The sequence below is a fragment of the Triturus cristatus genome, chromosome 3_2 (assembly GCF_964204655.1).
Source record: "Triturus cristatus chromosome 3_2, aTriCri1.1, whole genome shotgun sequence".
Lineage (NCBI taxonomy): Eukaryota > Metazoa > Chordata > Amphibia > Caudata > Salamandridae > Triturus > Triturus cristatus.
In genome coordinates, this window is record NC_140584.1 from 1,145,811,151 (window position 1) to 1,145,829,823 (window position 18,673).

Genomic DNA, 18,673 nt, shown 5'->3' on the forward strand with positions numbered 1-18,673 from the left:
TCTGAGAACACCATCTCTACTGGACGCAGACGGAGCCATGGCCACTACGAGCATGGGCAGTGACTGGAATAGCATTACCAACATGAAACGTCAACTAATGAAAATCATAATGCACGGGGCAATTATGACCGAATACCTCCGCGCAAATATAGCCCCCAATGGGCTTATTGTGTCAAATATGCCAAGAATCTTCCTTGAGGATAAACAATTTAAGGAAGAATGGTCCCTAGTTGCATGGAAGTGCACTAGGGACTGGCTGATACTGATTATTAAGACCACCAAACGTCTTGCTGATGACCTAATCATCCAGATCACCATTGCCGAAGGAGCATTAAAAGCGACCATCACTATTGCGGCCTTCAAAGCCAAATTATCAGAAATCAATAGTGAAATCGCAGAAAATAAGGATTATCTAATGAGACAAAAAATCAACAAACTCCAAAAAGATATCAATCGCTTCAATAAAGAAAAAATTTACCCTTACCTAAAAGACGATTTCCAAAATGCACAGAGTGATTATTCGTCAGACGAAAGTTCTAACTCCCGTCGCAGAACGAATTCCAACAGCAGTAATTCTAGCTCTGAGAGTTGGAGAGGCCAACAACCTTACCAGCAACACGGACCACCGAATCCACAATACACCTACCCCATGCCACCTTTTCCAGGCCCGCACATGTGGCAACCACCTGGTTTCCAACAGGGACCTGTTCCATTCAACCCCTACCTACCACAACCTTTTTTAGGCAGAGGCTGGGGCAGGGGCAGAGGAAGAAGAAGAGGCGGGTACAATCAACAAAAACAGGTCCACTGGAAAGACCAAACAGACCAAGGCCCGATGGAACTCAGGAGCCACAGAGGGAAGAAAAACTGATAGTAAATCTATCAGATCGACAGCTAAATCAACAAGAGACCAAGATCCTCGCTAAGGGGCTGGGCTTTGTGCCCACACCACGACACAACGAATTTAGAACGCATTGTGAGGTACATGACCTCTTTCGGAAAATCCGCTTGAGGAATTTCTTCACAGGCCAAAACTCTCCTCCCTCATCTGACTCAGGCCTACGAAAACCATCCTCCTTCACACCTTCATCCGCAATGGTCCCTCCGGAAATCTTGGCCTTTGAAAAAGCAGTCCTCAATGACATTAACAACATGACTGAGAAAAAATCCTTCCACAACATCTCACGCCTTGAAAATGTGGCGATAACTGATCTGAGCCAAGATACCACTATAACCATCAAAGAGGCTGACAAGGGGGGAGCCATAGTGATTATGTCCACCCCTGATTACAGAACAGAATGCCTAAGACAACTAAGTGACACAAGGTACTACCAACAAATTAAAGAAGATCCAACCAACAAACTGGTCATTACTATCAGAACATTAGTGACCAATGCCTTAGCACAGGGCTGGATTTCAAAAAATGAGTCGGAATTCCTGACAAATAAGGATCCTAGGATACCTTATTTTTACACATTACCCAAAATCCACAAAGGTGTCCTGCCCCCACCTGGGAGGCCAATTGTGTCAGGCATCAACTCGGTACTGGAACCCCTCTCGCGGTTCTGCGACCACTTTTTACGCCCTCTGGTACAGAAAACGCCAACTTTTCTCCTAGATACCAGGGACGTCCTCAATATCATTAAACAAACTAACGAAACGGGCAGTAGAGTGGATGTTTTGGTCACTTTGGATGTAGAGGCCCTCTACACCAACATCCCGCAGAGGGCCACCTTGGATGTTGTGGAAGAAGTACTACGAGCACAAACATGGAACTCACCCACCCCAGTCTCCTTTATTATGGAGTGTGCAGAGATTGCCCTAACCAAAAACTATTTCCAATTTGAAGATCGGATGTACCATCAAGTCCAGGGCACTTCGATGGGGAGCACCTTTGCTCCCAGCCTGGCATGCCTCTACATGGCTCATTTTGAGGCCAACCACATCCTTTGTGAGACCAACATCTACCAGGGTAACATCACCCTTTGGCGGAGGTATATTGACGATATACTCATTTTTTGGAAAGGGGATCTAAACTCCATCCCTTCTTTTGTAACATGGGTCAATTCCCTTAACCCTTACTTGCGTTTCACAGCCAACTCCTCCGTACTTGAACTGCCGTTCCTGGATTTGCTTATTCAAAAAAGCACTACGGGGTTGACCACAAAAACTTATAAAAAGCCAACTGACAGCCATAGTCCACTACTCTTTAGTAGTTTTCACCCCAAGGCTTTACGAAACAACCTGCCATACGGGCAATACCTCAGATTACGTCGTAATTGTAGTGCACTGGAGGATTTCAAATTGCAGGCACACGAACTTACTGACCACCTAGCCCGCAGAGAATATCCGGCAAGTTTAACACAAACGGCCTACAAAAGGGCGCGCAATACCAACAGGGATGCCTTGTTGGCATCCACAGAAAGAATGAAAAATGACTTAATCACTTGTGTTAGCACCTTCACTCCAGAATCTAACACCTTCCAAAAAATAATCAAAAGGCATTGGAAACTTCTATCGGTAGGAGGCTGGCAAGCTCCAAAACCACGTTTTGCTTTCAAAAGAACTAACAATTTGAAAACTATGCTCATCAGCACCAGACCCAAACCAGCGCCTCGAGCTGAGCAAAGACTGTGGGGACTTCCGCCTGTGACAGGCCACTATCCATGCGGACAATGCACTGCTTGTAACCTAACAAAAACGAGTAAATCTGTAACCTTCTCGGAAACTCTGAATTGGCAACAAAGAACCCACACCAATTGTAACACTCGCAACTGCATTTATCTAATCCAGTGCCCTTGTGAGCTAATGTACATTGGCATGACGACACGTCCAATAAAGATCAGGATCTCTGAACATCGAAGTAACATTAGATGCAAAAAGATCAGCACGAAAATGTGCACACATTTCTTGGAAGCCAATCATACTGCCAATGACCTTTCATGGACAGTCCTTCAAGCCTTTCCAACAATCAGTAAGGAAGCCCTCTTCCGCAAAGAACAACAGTGGATTTTTAGAATCTCGAGCCATACCAACGGCCTCAACGATGATATACCGTGGGCCACTCTCAACAACACATGAACATCTGGTGTTAAGAGTTCTATATTGGGCATATCCACTCAGGGCGGTGACTTGGGATTTGCAAATAATTGCGACAAGCAACAGCGATTTTTGGGGATTACCGAAACCATGCCCGATGGGCCAGGCGGTCCGTAAGTCTGTTCCAACATACATTCCTCTTTTTTGACCTGTCAGCCTCATAGGCAGAGAATACATATAAACCCCTTTAATAATCACAATTTTTGCCATCATTGTAGCGACAGAATCTATCTCGATGTCTGCCCAGGGGATACTAAACCACTTGTTACTTTATAACATATAATAATCACCCATTTCTCTCATATACTTTTTCCCTATCACGCTCGAATTCCAAACTGGGCCAGCGGTCCATTTCCGCCCACGATGAACAATAAAGTTATTTTTCACTCCCATCATGGCGGCCGTTAATCGCGGACTAGTCGTTCACTGTGGCTACGTCTGCTCACTTCCGTTATTAACCACACACGCACAGCAGTGCGTTACGGAAGCCTGAGCCGCAGTAGGTATCCGGCAGCGAACGCGCCGACACTTTGTAAGTATGCCTCCATCCCTGGGTTCTTTTATAGCTAACTTTGAATCGCCAGGTACGACATACTATCCTTGTATATAATTTTTTTTAGGACAGGCGCTCCCTGGCCGCCAGGCGAACCCGTACGGAAAGTTATTTCCCAAATAGGGGTGAGTCCATTTTGCACCACTCTCGTTAAGATTGACAGACGCACGAGCCGGGCGCGGCAGTCTTCTTTCGAAATAGTTTTTTGCCGTGATTATTGTCCCCCCACATTAGCGCAAGTATTACTTTGAAGGGTATTCCCCTAGAAACATATTACTACGCTTGACCCCCTCGCGGCGGAGCATGTGTAGCACCCAGCATATAATTTGCGACGTATTTTCTGCACAGTGTGCACTCAATCGCACGCATCTAGTGACGTAAGGCACACCTATAGTCACCTCGAAAACCTCCCAACATTAGTGCGAGTGTTCACTTCTTTAAGGCGGTCCACCTGAATATAATACCACGCCTTACTCTTCTACTTCGGAGCATGTGTAACGCACCAGATACTCGCGGCACAACTTTGTTTCTGTGTGCACGAAGGCACACGTTTGCAGTTTCGCAAAGCATGCCCAACACCTGGCAACTCCCTGTGCCAGCACTTCACAATTTGTTCCACTTCTCAATATCGCCAGGCATCTGCACCTTTCACTTATCTTATAAACACTTGTATATATTAGATATGACTCTGGTTGGGTCACTGTGTGAGCACTTCCATTGGCGGCCACAACATACGCACGGTTCCCTTCAGGAGCCCTGAACTTTTGTGAATCGTGTTTCATGTATCTGTGTTGTCCTTTCCCCCCCCTTCTCCCCTTTCTTTTCCAGGTACTGCAACAACGGGTCCACTTCCTTTAGGGACCCCATTGGATTGCATGGTGATGTATTGACAATTTCTGCATCACGAATTATGTAGTAGAGTTTCCACATTTTTCTTTGAGCACTTTCTCACAATGGTCCTGATGAATTGCCACCGACCCTTTTGGGCATAGAGCAAGAAACATGTTGACCGTTTGAGTTCCCTAGGGATCATCATAATCCCTTTGGGATCACTTATATATATTTTTTACTTAGGCTGGTATACCATCAGAATAAATTGACACATTGCCTGGTAATACCATACCTATTTTAACTCACTACACCACCACTCACTACACTTGTTGCACTTGTAGAAGCCATCTTTCTTGTATGATACCAAATGCTGTAAGCTTCTAGGCCCTGCTAAGTTGACATGAAAAGCAGTGCACAAAATGCCCGTACTTTACCATTCGCTTCAGAGACACAGCTTTTGTAACACAAGGTTCGATCAAGAATAATACGTGACAGGGAGAGATGCTCATGTAGACACAGACATTTCAGCATAGCACATTTTGTAATATGTCTGGTCCTTTCTATTATGTTGCAACTATTAACTGGAAAAGCACCAGACCTATATCTTACATTACAGTGGAAAGTCCCAGAAGCAGACCTAGGTCACGCAGTCTGCAATAGTACTTTTCGGACCTTAAATGGTATATAACTATCTAGGCCCTTGCAAATTGGTCAAATGAACTATGCTTAATTTGTGCTACGTATGTGATGATGCCGTATCCTTTGTGGTTTTGGCTTATAAAAGCTATCACCAATGTCACATCTTTGGGCACTCAGTGACTTTGCTGGGTGCCCCCGTGCTGCACGCTAATCTGTTGTTGGTTTCTAATAAACGCTGTCATCTTACCCTTGACTGAGAACCGTTTGTGTGGATTCATTTCTTGCTTATATTTCAGATTCTACATTTGGTGGAGAATGCAGCCCCAAAACATCTGACCGGCTTCGACGGCCACCGGCTGCTGGACTCCAACTTCTCGGGAGCTCGGAAACCTGAGGTGGTGACATTTCAATTTGTCTTCTCTATCTCCGCTCTCTGGCTGTTGGAGGACGACACCAGTGTTTAACCGTTAGTTGCTTGTGTCATGTCTTTGGCTCCTGCTCTTTCTCTCTCAGCACATTTGTATAGCACTATTTTTACTGGATTATAAGCGCTCTCCTCCTGTCTCCTTTTTTCTTGGTATGCTTCTCATGCTGAAGCCAGTGTTTCTTTGGCCAGTGTGCCTGTCTCGGGGATAGCTCCATTGGTTGTTTACCGAAGTACTTCTTAGGCTGTCATACTGGCAGTCCTCATTACTTTCTTTGTTCTCCTTTTCTATCACGGAAGATTTCCACTGTGTCGCCATTCTGCTTGTGACATTTTCTTTGCTTCCTCTTAACGTTTGATCGGCGCACTGACTTCTGCTTCGGAGCTCTTTCTGCGTTTTGTCATCTGACACTGCTGCCGACTATCAGCTGTCTTTTAATGTGCATTTTGATCTCCTTTGTAGTTCCTGGTCCTCATCTCCACCCCTCCAGACCGGCGATGGTGTCCTTCTGCTCGATTCCATGCACGCAGTCACTCCCTGGTGCTACGCAGCGCTTGGCTGTAACTAGGACCAAGGAGGGTGTGCTTCTGCAATCCCTTTGTCTTGCCTGCAGAGAGTCTCTGGTCTATGGGGGTGGAGGACAATTGGCCCCTGGTCCCCTGGTGACAACTGAGGTCGGTACGCTTTGACAGACCAGTGATCACTAGGTGAGTACATGTTGAGGGTTTATATCCTCCTGGTTGGGTTGTGGCAGGTTCGCTCCCCATTTGCAGGTGGTTGCGGTGAAAGCACCCCTGTGGCTGCACGCGGTTTAGGTGCAGCGGCTACGCGTAGTTCAAGATTGAGCTGACGAGCTCCTTTGGGACCTTGGTTGGAGGGACTGGTGGAGGGTTGGTGATTAGCATCCCCTCCGGATTTACATATTAGTCATAGGTGTGAACTGTTTGGATATGGTGCTTCATTCAGTATTTAGATTAGGGTTACGTTTCTGTTTCTAGGCAGCCAGTGGCGCTCCAACCAGACTAATAGGTCCAGGGACCCTGCTCAGTGAGAGCAGGGTCAGGAGGATTCGGTGGGAATTCTCGGAAGTGGGCCCATGGGTGCTGTCTCGGTTTGAGCACACCCAGCGTCGTGAGGGGTTGCAACTGCAGATGCTCCCCTGGTATTCTATCGCTGTCTATGATTCAGGGTTCACCTCACTACTTGATGATGTGCTTTGTACTGGGATTATACTTACTGCACTGTCACCTTCACCACTGGGGTTCGGTGAGGGCAAATATTCGCCTTTTTTCCTTGACTACGCAGTAACTCCCTGAAAATAGGAAGCACAAGACTACTGATGTTTCATGGAGGGTGAAATTCTGCAGTTCCCTGTCTTGCCTGCGACACTCACTGGCTCCAGGGGTGGAAGGTGTCGGATGCTGAGAAAAGGAAGGGGGGTGAACGCCTTGTTTCATACAGTGATGGAATACGTGATTTATTGTTTCCTTGATTTGCATTAATAAGTTTCTTGAGCTTAATGATTTTTGTTTTCAATACCTATGTTCGTCAGTTGTCGAAATTTGACTGTACATCTACATTTTTGACTGATCTGACTTGGACACAAGGACGATTTCTGTTGCCATTTTCATACAATAATAATTCTTGACTGCTCGAATAGACACTTTCACATTGTTTTTATATTGCACATTACCCTACGTCTGTGCACTGCTACTTATGATATGTCAGGTTCCAACTCTCCTTATGATTACACTCATTACACTAACACTCTTTTGGAATTAGATAACAGGTGCTTGTGTAGATCCGCACCGACTAGGGATAGACCCCGGCTATTTGTGTTATATGTGTGTGCCTGTGTAAGTGCAGAGTTCACCTGTTTTTGTCTCACCTTTTATGTGATTCTAAAAATTTCGTTCAGCAGCACCTCTGTGGGTCTGCGTGGCCCGGAGAGAAAGGAAGGGGATGAAATATCTTACTCTACCTCTGTCTCTTTTCTTCCTATCTATGAATATTTTCGGTGAACTTGTAGCAAATGTCATTTCATGTCACGTTGTCTGATAATGGGCGCTTGCTCTGCTTCATTTTAACAATGCGCAGCTGGCTGTTTGATCACTGACTGATTTGTATCTGTTATCAATTTGTATTATCTGTTATCCATACCCCCACACCTCAGGAATGAGCAGCCAGAGATAGTCTGCTGACTACCTTCTGTGTCACTGTACCGAAGTGTGCCTGTAAGTTTGTCTACTGCAAGAGGGACAGATTACTCCTTCCCATATACACTTCCTAAGAGCTATAATTGGGGTACGAGTTCCTTTCAGGTAACACAACTGCATTGCTGTTTCCATTTATTGAAAATGGGGAATACAATTGTGACATAGGACTGCATATTGTGTGTCGCTTAGATTGCAATGTCTTTCTTGTGACTGTGATTATTCTCCTGGAAGGAAGGGAATGGAAGATTACGGTGTGGGACTAGTTTTTAGGAAGTTGTGGCCAGAGATGAGTTGGCTCTGGTGCACTGCCTCCTGCTGGACACCAAGGGTGGTCTCCAGATGTGAATAGGTGTCCACCTACTCACAACGAGGAGGGTGTTGTTGTTGGTATTGCATTATATGCATTAATTTGAAGATATGTTGTTGTATTGTATGCATTTATTTGAAGTGCTTTTATTTTTGATATGCGGTCTTTGATTAACTATAGGTTTGTTTTGTACTACTCTAGCAACAGAGCTCTTGGACCCTGAGCTTGCACAACGAATTTTGGGCAGGCCCAATCTATCATCAGTAAGGGGTTGATAGACATCCCTTCAGTTAGATTGATGTACATGAGTAAGAAAGCTTCTCCTCTGTGAGGAAGTGGGGGGTGCGCTGAAGTGTGTTTACCCTTACAGTGCAAAGTAAATGTGTTTTTGGAAAGGATACAACTGCCCGTGCCGAACACATATGTATGCACTGGTATTCTCTACCACAGGTGCACAACGCACCGAGCTGTCCCATGATGAGCAGACCTTTTGCAAATATCTCGGGCACAAACTCATAAATGGGGAAGTTAACCAAATAGAACTTTTGACAGGATGTTTCAAAATACTGCTTCTCTTGAAACTATGGGACAGGACGCAGCCTATGCACCTTTCAAGTTCTGCAGAAAGAAAAATAAGCTGTTAAAATTATGCACAGAAAAATAAAATACAATACCGCGTCTTAATGGTCCTGAGGCCCACTGTGCTTCTAAGCAGAACGCTATGGCCCTAAGACAAACACAGAATACGGGAACAGCCTCTCTCTCTCCATATTATAGTTGCAATGTTATCAAATTTACGTTCCCTGATTTCTTTCCAAGTGCCCACAACGCACCACATTGATAATGCCCCTGTGAAATGTGCCTCCTCCACCTGGGGAAAAGGAGAATAAAGTGGCATCTCATGTCCTTTACCAACGACTTTCTGAAATTACGTGTAGAACAAAGAAGAGGGTACATAGAACTAATGAGACAGGAAGGGAGACAAATAGGTGGAAGGGAACGCCTGATACTTTTATAGAGTAGATAGAATGAAAAAAAAAAAAAAAAAAAAAATGAAGCAATAGTTACTGAGAAATGGCCAGCACGGCCTTTGATTATATGATACATTAAGGGGTTAAAGAAAACTCTTTTGGACTGGCTTTGAAATAACGATCGTGGGCTGGCCACAGATTCTGGGCATTGCGCCAAGACTACACCACACACTACAACAGTTTTCTGTGGGTATAAACAGAACTGGTTATACAAAAAAATATGTATTCTTCGCAGCGGAGATTGGAAGGGAATGCTAATTCTTAAATGTGTATTAACAAAATAGGATTGAATACCTGTTACAATTTATAGTTTAAGGTTCATTTAAAGATTGATGAAGGGAAATGTTATTTTGTGTATATGCGCTTTAATAAGTTTTGGTTCAACATTTTCGGATGCAAGAACGTCAGAGAAAAGATGTGTGTCGTACGTGCCTGTTTGGTGTCTTGTCAATTGACATTGTGAGGGCCAGAGTGATGCTATCCACAGGTCCCCCACCCCATCTCCCAGAGTGATTTACAACAGGAGACATTTGCTATTTTAAAGGACAAAAGATTCCATTACATTGCGCAAAGGCTACTTAATTAAAAAGCAGGGGGAACAGAGGACCCTCCTGCCAGTTATCAGGTTATTTCCGTGCATTTATAGGTATTGTCCCTGTTTCAAGTGCTGGTTTTTCAAAGTGTGCATTTGAACATATTAGCTATTGAGCTAAATGATGAAGGATCTGGGTGGCCTGGGTTCCAATTATGTAAGTTGCTAAGATAAAAATGAAATGCCCAGGATAACACAATTAGGTCATGTTAGGTAGCTGGCTTGTTTTTCCCATTTCTCACTCCTACAGCCTAACATATAACGTCACCATCCTCACAAGCACATAAGCACATATACTAGGTATATTGCGCTCTTAAAGGGTTTTGCCTAAATTGAGTGGAGCAAGGAGAAGTACTATGTTATGTATGCATCTAAAAGAAATATTGTGTATGTATATTAATGTTTTTCATTTCTAGGTTCTTCAGAGTTGCAGGATATATACCAATTTATACTGTAAGGGGAATGCGCTAAAATGCTTTTGAAAGCAGTGCATTCGCCAGGGACTACAAAGGATTGGATAAAGAGTAGTGATATTATGTTTATTTATTGTTCTTTAGTAATGAGTATATGCCAATGCAGAAGGATAGTGCGCATTGAATAACTGTGGTCCGTATTATGATGTTTTAAGGATACAATGTGTACAGATTTATTATGTCTTTGAATATACAGGTGCAGTCTTTAGGGGTGTTAGTGAATAGGTGTCCAGTGACAAAAACCACTTGTCCCTTTTGTGCCATGCAATGCGGCGACAAATTATGGCAGCAATTTCATTATATAAGATCTCTAAAATAGCATTTCTGATTATGCCAGGGCTCCTTCCATAGTAGGGTTTGAATACTAACTATTACCTTATGCTGCCACGTTCCACAGATCTACATACAGAGGATGGAGGTAATGGTAGGAATGTTGAGACAGGTTGGATTTTTACTCCTGAAAATGGCAGACATAATACTTCTTCCAAGGTTGGCTAAAAGTGGATGGAGGAAAAGTGAGCTTGCAAACACTCAGATTTTCGCATGAGTAGATCTACACCTGCATATTTGCTCATGCTTAAATGCAGTTCACAAATATTTTCTAGGAGTACTATTTCTTGTCCTGCTTCTGTAAAGTCTTGTGAAATAACCACAGATGTATATCTGCACTTAATCAGAGTACGTGGGTGCACTTTATTTCATTACTCGGCCCCTAATTAGGTCTGGCATTAACAGTGACTTTCTGTGTTTATCAAAATGTTGTCTCTTTCCCTCTCTCTCCATGAGGGGATTCCTTACACCCACAGGCCAACAAATATAACATGCACAGTTGATAAGTGGCCTCCTCCAAGCATTACTAAGACCAACAAAAGTGGCTATAATACAATGTGCAGCGCACACATCATCAAACGAATATGTATTGAAGGGCATCGCATTTATTGATGGGGAAGAAAGGAGAATAGCACTGACAGGCTGCCAGTTAGCAATGGTACAAATAACAAGCAGTGAGAAGAACACTAAAGATAACAGTGACTCATTATACTCTGACCCAATTTATATTAAGAGGAAGGTAGGGGAGGATGAAAAAGAGAAATGGGCCAAAGGAGGATGTGTGCAAACAAAGGAGGGGTTATGGACAGGGCCCAATGGGAAGATATGCCTGCCCTCAGCAATGCTTCCTTCTATCACATGCCTTTTTTTTCACGATCCCTCACATGTTGGCCGAGATGGCATGAATCAGACTGTTTTCCCAATGCTGGTACAACTCCAAGTTCCGCCAAATAGCAGAAAGACTTTGCAGGCAATGCACTGTTTGCGCACAATACAATACTGGAAAGGGCACACCAACTGCACATGGTCATTTCCCACCTCCCCAAGACCATTTGAAAGCCTCCAGATGGACTTCATAGACATGCCCCCCGCCCACAAGTACAAACATGTGTTGGTAATTGTGTGCATGTTCAGTAAGTGGACCGAAGCATACCCAACAAAGAACTGTGATGCACATACGGTTGCCAAATGCCTCCTACAGGAACTTATCCCACGCTTTGGAATACCAGCCCATCTGAGCTCCGACAATGGGCCAGCATTCATTTCCCACGTCATAGGGGGAATATGTAAGGGACTTGGGATCACACAGAAGTTACACTGCACCTATCACCCTCCTGCTGCGGGCGCGGTGGAAAGGAAGAACGGGGTGTTGAAAAATAAAATAGGGAAAATGTGTGCATCAACTGAACTTTCATGGGTAGGTGCACTAACACTAGCCCTGCTGACTATGAGGAGCACGCCAGATAGGGTAGCAAAGCCCAGCCCAGCAAATAGTATTTGGCCACCCCATGAACATTGCAGGCCATATGTCCACAGCTCCACTATCATTAACAAACTACCTGCTTTTATGTTACTGCAAGAAATTAACAGAGACCTTACGTTATCTTCACCACCAGGTACTGCAGGCTCTTCCAGAGGCAACATCTCCACCGCGACATGACCTGCAGCCTGGTGACTGGATCTGGGTAAAAGCCCACACCCGACGGCACTGCTTCCAGCCAAGGTGGAAGGGGCATCACCAGATCATCCTCAGCACAGTAACAGCAGTGAAGTGCCAAGGGCTGACATCCTGGATCCACAGCTCCAAAGCAGACGGACCAGACAGCAGAGAATAAGCTGAGGCACCTCGCAGGTACAACCTTCGATCCACCACGCAAGACAAGAAGAACAGGAGATAGAGGCAGACACCTGCTCGGGGCAGGCTAGGCCTCCAACAGAAAACAGAAGACACCAGAGGCAGTAACCTACTGCGCACAACAAGCCCAGGCCTCTGGGTATCATCACTCCAAAGACGTCTGTACCAGCTACTTTCCAAGGGAGTGCCAACTGTCATGTGCTAGTAACCTCTGACAGTACTCCATCAAGGCACCAACGTTTTCTTCTAAATGGTTGACTGGTGTCTGCACCAATAGACCCCTAGGAGGTGCATCACCCGCTAGTTAGATATTAAGGACAAGGCTTTGGAACATCAAAGAACAGAATTGAACACTTGGTTAAGGGTATGCAACTACCTAAGTACACCCCAATTACGACAAATGCCAGCAACAAGATCTGGAAGGCTTAGATCTATACAAGTGAGGGTAGAAGAGTAACGACTAATAATTCATATGAGGTTATTGTGTCCTGGAATAAAATTAAATAGTGTGCTGGAACTAACTGTGCCAAATACTCCGATATTGAGTGTGTTAAGAGACCTGATCTTGCAAGACATCTCGTTCCCCACTTTTTTGGACATCAAACAATAGCACAAGAAATAGCAGACATTTGACTTGACATTTTGGATTGCGTGATTTATGCAATAGAAGAGATCTGATCTGGTCTTATCAGAGACATTAACTAAAAAGTGAAAGAAAGGAACAATGCCCAGTACAAGAAGAAGGGACAGAACATGGCCATCAGTGTTAGGAGCCATATTGACACCAGTCCCATGGACAATAGTGACTGCACTGATAATAATATTTGCAAAAACAATTGAAATACTGTTCATCAATGGCCGGCAGGGAGGTGAGGGGTTAGAAGATAGTGATTTGGTATCAGATGGGGCAATGTAGAAGCCATCTTTCTTGTATGATACCAAATGCTGTAAGCTTCTAGGCCCTGCTAAGTTGACATGAAAAGCAGTGCACAAAATGCCCGTACTTTACCATTCGCTTCAGAGACACAGCTTTTGTAACACAAGGTTCGATCAAGAATAATACGTGACAGGGAGAGATGCTCATGTAGACACAGACATTTCAGCATAGCACATTTTGTAATATGTCTGGTCCTTTCTATTATGTTGCAACTATTAACTGGAAAAGCACCAGACCTATATCTTACATTACAGTGGAAAGTCCCAGAAGCAGACCTAGGTCACGCAGTCTGCAATAGTACTTTTCGGACCTTAAATGGTATATAACTATCTAGGCCCTTGCAAATTGGTCAAATGAACTATGCTTAATTTGTGCTACGTATGTGATGATGCCGTATCCTTTGTGGTTTTGGCTTATAAAAGCTATCACCAATGTCACATCTTTGGGCACTCAGTGACTTTGCTGGGTGCCCCCGTGCTGCACGCTAATCTGTTGTTGGTTTCTAATAAACGCTGTCATCTTACCCTTGACTGAGAACCGTTTGTGTGGATTCATTTCTTGCTTATATTTCAGATTCTACACACTGACCCCCACGCACCCATACGGCTGTCTCTTAAAAAGATCTCCGATAAAGAGCCCCTTCGCGGGAGCCCGTCGGGCATTGCAGCGCCGGCCCGACGAGGAGCACAGCCCTATGATGAAGCATGACACCTTGCTAGGTGTGTGAGGGCATTATATAGAGACTAATCGCTCTCCCCCCCTCCCTCCCAGAGGAACTGCACCCCTTGGTTTTGTTCTATACTCCTCGGAGCACGGTGCAGGACCTCACTAAAAAGCTCTTGGTTCCTCCTCCTTTTTGAATCATTTGAACAACTGACAGTGGGGTTGGAGGAAGTATTAATGTCTCCTCCACTGATGGGGATCCCTCGGGGGAGTGTAAGAATTGCTTTGCTTATCGCTACCAGGGCTTGCATGAGTAATATAAGCTCAGCAAATTGTAGTGTTGCCCTTCCAGAAGACCTTCTCGACCCACAAAACAGCCATAAGTATCTGTAGTAGCAGAGGTTACCACCAGTGAGAATGTTTTGTGAAGAAGGATTGCCACTTCCTGGGATCCTCTTATAAACCTTGTGTGATAGATGTGGTTGTATCCAAAGCATTTCAAGAAGGGGCAGTGTGTACCTAGTAAGTGTGTTTCGTGTAGCATCAACATGGCCGGCATAAAGTGTTTTGGTATACTGAAAAACTGTGGTCCTTTTGATGCGGTATAGAAGGCCGTTGACATTTCACATTTTTATTTGAAAGTGTGGAATCTATGTTGGAGGCAATCGAATTGGGAGTAGCCAGCAGGCAAGTGTGATAGGGTCAACAGGTCTCAAGGGACCTAGTGTTCATATGTGTGCACTGATTGGTGTACCAAGAAATGACTGTGTCAGTGTTTCTGTATGCAGAAGGAAAAGTGTAGGAACAAATAAAAACACATACATTGAAGAACTACAAGTAAAACAAGTCTCTCGAGACTCCCCACCCCATACTTTTCCCTGAAACATCTGTCACCCTAGAAAACCCTCAAACATAAACCATCAGAACAAGTTTGGGCCAAATGTTTGTGGGGGGACCGCCTCCTGTGTAGGATTCTCAATTCTCGCTCTCAGTGGACGTTATCCATAGTGTTTCACTTTTAAGTTCTTCTTGGGTGGCAGTCACCAACACCCAGGGCTTACCACTGTGCTTCAGTGCCGGAAGTTTGAGGCTCAAAGACCAGCAGTGTGAGCAATGTTAGTGTGTGAATCAAGTGTAGGCCTTCATGTTTTTCGGTTCATCTCTCTGCTGATGGAGAGAGACCTACCGGTGTCTGAAGCTCCAGAGGTGAAACCATGTGAATGCACCTGCAAAGGAAAAATGCGCAGAGCAAGCAAAATGCATTTCAAATTAAGGCCTAGTTAAGTTAACTTTAGTCAAGCATTCGGTGAGCACTTCAAATGTATGATAATATTTGCATGCACAACTTCAGAATAAGTGCAAAACGTGAATAAATGAATTAATGGTTACATACGCAATGTACTTTCAGTAAATACAGTATAACTTGAAATATAAGTGTAAATAAAAATGAGAACTATAAATCTTTCTGTTTAAACCAAATAATAGTATACACATGTATATGAGTCTTTAGTGCCTACAGTGAATTCACTTCAGTGGTACATTTAAATGCATCACTTTGCATTAATAAAGTTAGATACACAAGGTATGTGTTGTCAATTATACATAAAATAGCTCTTCTGTGATGTGTAAGGATGGAGTTTAAATTGTGCTGCTCCAGTACCGCACACCCGAAGACAATACGAGTGAAAGAAAAAGTGGTAAAGAGAACTGGTGAATCAGCTATGAAGACACCAAGTCCAGCACAAGCAACTGGGGTTCAGACTCAAAGTTTAAGTTCACAGCATGGATCCAGAGAGGGTGAACGTTTTGGAACTGATGAAGAAAGACATGACAGAAGTTCAAGTTCAAGAGGTAACTCAAATTCAAGCTAAAGTTCTACAGACAGTAAAGAGACTCAAACAAAGACTGTGGATGAACAAAATAAAGTAGTAGTATATATCCCAAGGAAGAAGGAAAGATTGTGGGTAAACAAAATAAAGTAGAAGAAGTTATCCCAAGAAAGAAAGCTGGCAAATGGAAACATTGTGAACCAGAAATGTTTGAGAGGCCAAACAAGTTTGAGTCTAGGGGGAGGGAACGACCTGTTGTCAACAGATCAACTAGTAGAAGAGTTCATACTATAAAATATGCTTCCCTGAATGGGTAAATTTAGCTACAGTCTCAGAAGAAGAAGAAGAAATAGATGATGAAACAGAGTGACAAAGTTCCAAATCAGAGAACCAATGTTAGTATAGGTTCGAAAGTGAATCTGGGAGTAAAATTCAAACAGAAGAGGAACAGCGAATTAGTGAAAGAGACTTTTGAGACAGTTGTTGAACAAAGAGAGAAGACTGACACTCAGAATTGAAATGAATGTTTAAAAAAGGAGCCTGTAGAGAGTATTTTGAACTTATTGGATTCTGATTATTGTTTTAAAGAAATAATAAGAAAATTAAGAAATCTGTTATTGTTTTTAGGCAAATTTGTTTAGCCTTTTAATTATTTGACGATTGACAATTACTTTTTTCGTCTCTGAAGCAAAGCAAATGCTGTGAAATTGTAGGGTAAGTGTTAATATTACCCAATATTAATCGTTTTAGGGGGACTGTTGTGCTTACTTCTCCAGTGGGATATGTTTCTAATCACGTTGATTTACTACTATTAGAAATGAATTAAAACATGCTGTGCTAATGGAAAAAGAAAATGTAGTTAGCGGTATTAAGTAGGGTTTGGTATATTTCTTGAAGTTTGATTCTGTGGAATCACGCGGCTTTACACTGAAATTACAGAACACTCTGAGGAATTCCACAAAGGGGCATAGTGGGCATGTATCGCTATTTTCTTTGCACAAAATGCAACCTTTGGCCAAAAATGGATGCGAGGATGCAATTTGCCCAAGAAAATAGCTCTGTCCAATGTTTCCTCAGATTCCTCAGGACAGTGGGCAGGTGCCCTTAGATACTCTGCAAACTTTAAAAGTTCTAATCACTGCAGAGTATGTAAGGGCACCACTCTGCAGTGCTTAAAAATATGTTAAAGAGTACATAACAGTGATGAATGATATTCAGCTGTATCTAAACCAGGGCTCCTTCTTCATGCTGTGTTTAGAAACCACTGCAGCAAAGTATGCAAGGGCGCCTAGGGGTATGTAGTGGTATCTAAACATGGCAGGAAGAGCGATCAGTCCCTCTATGTTGAAAAACCGCCATATAATTTAAAGTAGTTCTTTCCACCAGTGGAATTCGTCAGTAATTTCGCATTACAAGAATAACATGGCATTATCAAATTCCTCCGATTCCACTGGTGGAATTAAAGTTCAACCCAGGCCTAGTTTTAAAGATAATATTTATGCTAAAACGATTCATGTGTATACATATATAATGAAGGTTAATGGGTATTTTGTGTGCACTTATCTTCCTCCCTGAGCCTTACGTATGTACAACTTCCGATTTAATTTGCTCTTCTTTATATTGAATATATGTTGCTAAATTTAACAATGACCAATTTCTTCCTTCTCCCTACTTGACTTATTTTAAGGTGTCTTTAGAGATTCTGCCTATAAAAGAAGATGCTATGGAAATTAAATATAACAATTGTAGGTGATTGCACACAATAAGTAAGCAACTAAAATTACTAATCTAAGTCGGGTAATATTTTGACTAGTGAAGAGCATAATTTCATTAGAGAATACAACAAGAAAGAGTAAACATTGTGAAAAATTGAGAAGGCTGTGTTAGAGCAGATAAAAGAAGATGAAAAATTCAGATTGTCAAATTTGCATCCTAGGTTGAGAATGGAGCAGGAACGAAGGTGTGAGTTGTGTGTAGTATTTTGTAGTCCTTTGCAGGGAAGAAATACTGAATTTGTAGGAGAGAGTGAGTGTGACAAAACCTGTGAAATGAGTGGGACTTACTTTCAGGGTATAGGACCAATTCTGAAAGGAATTTATTATGTTTATGAGAAGACTGCTTAATTGAAGTTTCCATGAAACTGGGTTCGGTCTTGTTATTAAGCTTTAGTGTTTCCTAGAATTTATCATATTAATAAAATAGATACTTATAATAGAATGAGAAGGGTGAAACATAGTTTTGGAAAAGTAGTTATAATTCCTCCTGTGGGTGTGGCAGTGAATGATGTGAAAGTCAGATGTTTGTCTACGCTTGTAGATAAGCATGCAGCAGATACGGCAGAATCAATGAAGCAAGTAAAATATGAGATGATGAATATTAGAGCTATAATGATGCATTGTGCAATTGTCCTATTTCTTTTTGTAAAATGTTCTGTTTGTTTGTTCAAAAAGTGGGAAAAGAAAAGGAGCAATTTGAAGAAGAGACTCCTCAAAGAATATGATATAGAGGACATCAAGGATTATGTTCACCCCCAGCTAAGGATGGCAGAAGAAGGTTCTACAAAGAAGCAAAGAGTGATGTTGATTGATTCATTTCCTGATTAACAACATTATTGTAGTTTTTAGTGATTATAAAATATTCAAAGGAGAGACTTGTTAGAGTTTTTTTAAAGTTCAGATTTTTGTGTAATATGATTGCAGTTAATCTTTTCCCTGTGCATATTCTCTTTCCACAGCTCTGCAGAATGAAGACACGTTGATGTAATTTTTCTGTCGTCCTCTGAATAAACTTTCTTGTATTCTTACCTGTATCATTTTTCTAAAAGTCCCTAGTTCCCGTTTACTCTTATTCATTTATGAATTCCTGTTATTTAATGTTGCATATTCTGTTCAGA

The 18,673-nt window shown here is 42.8% G+C and overlaps 1 long non-coding RNA gene across 1 annotated transcript; it reads left to right on the forward strand.

Annotated features, from left to right (window-relative positions):
• The first annotated feature begins 5,915 nt into the window (after positions 1-5,915).
• LOC146859287 (uncharacterized) lies at positions 5,916-13,818 on the forward strand. The gene is made up of 2 exons (XR_014980082.1): positions 5,916-6,254; positions 12,113-13,818. It is a non-coding gene; the product is annotated as an uncharacterized LOC146859287 (long non-coding RNA).
• The last annotated feature ends 4,855 nt before the right edge of the window (positions 13,819-18,673 follow it).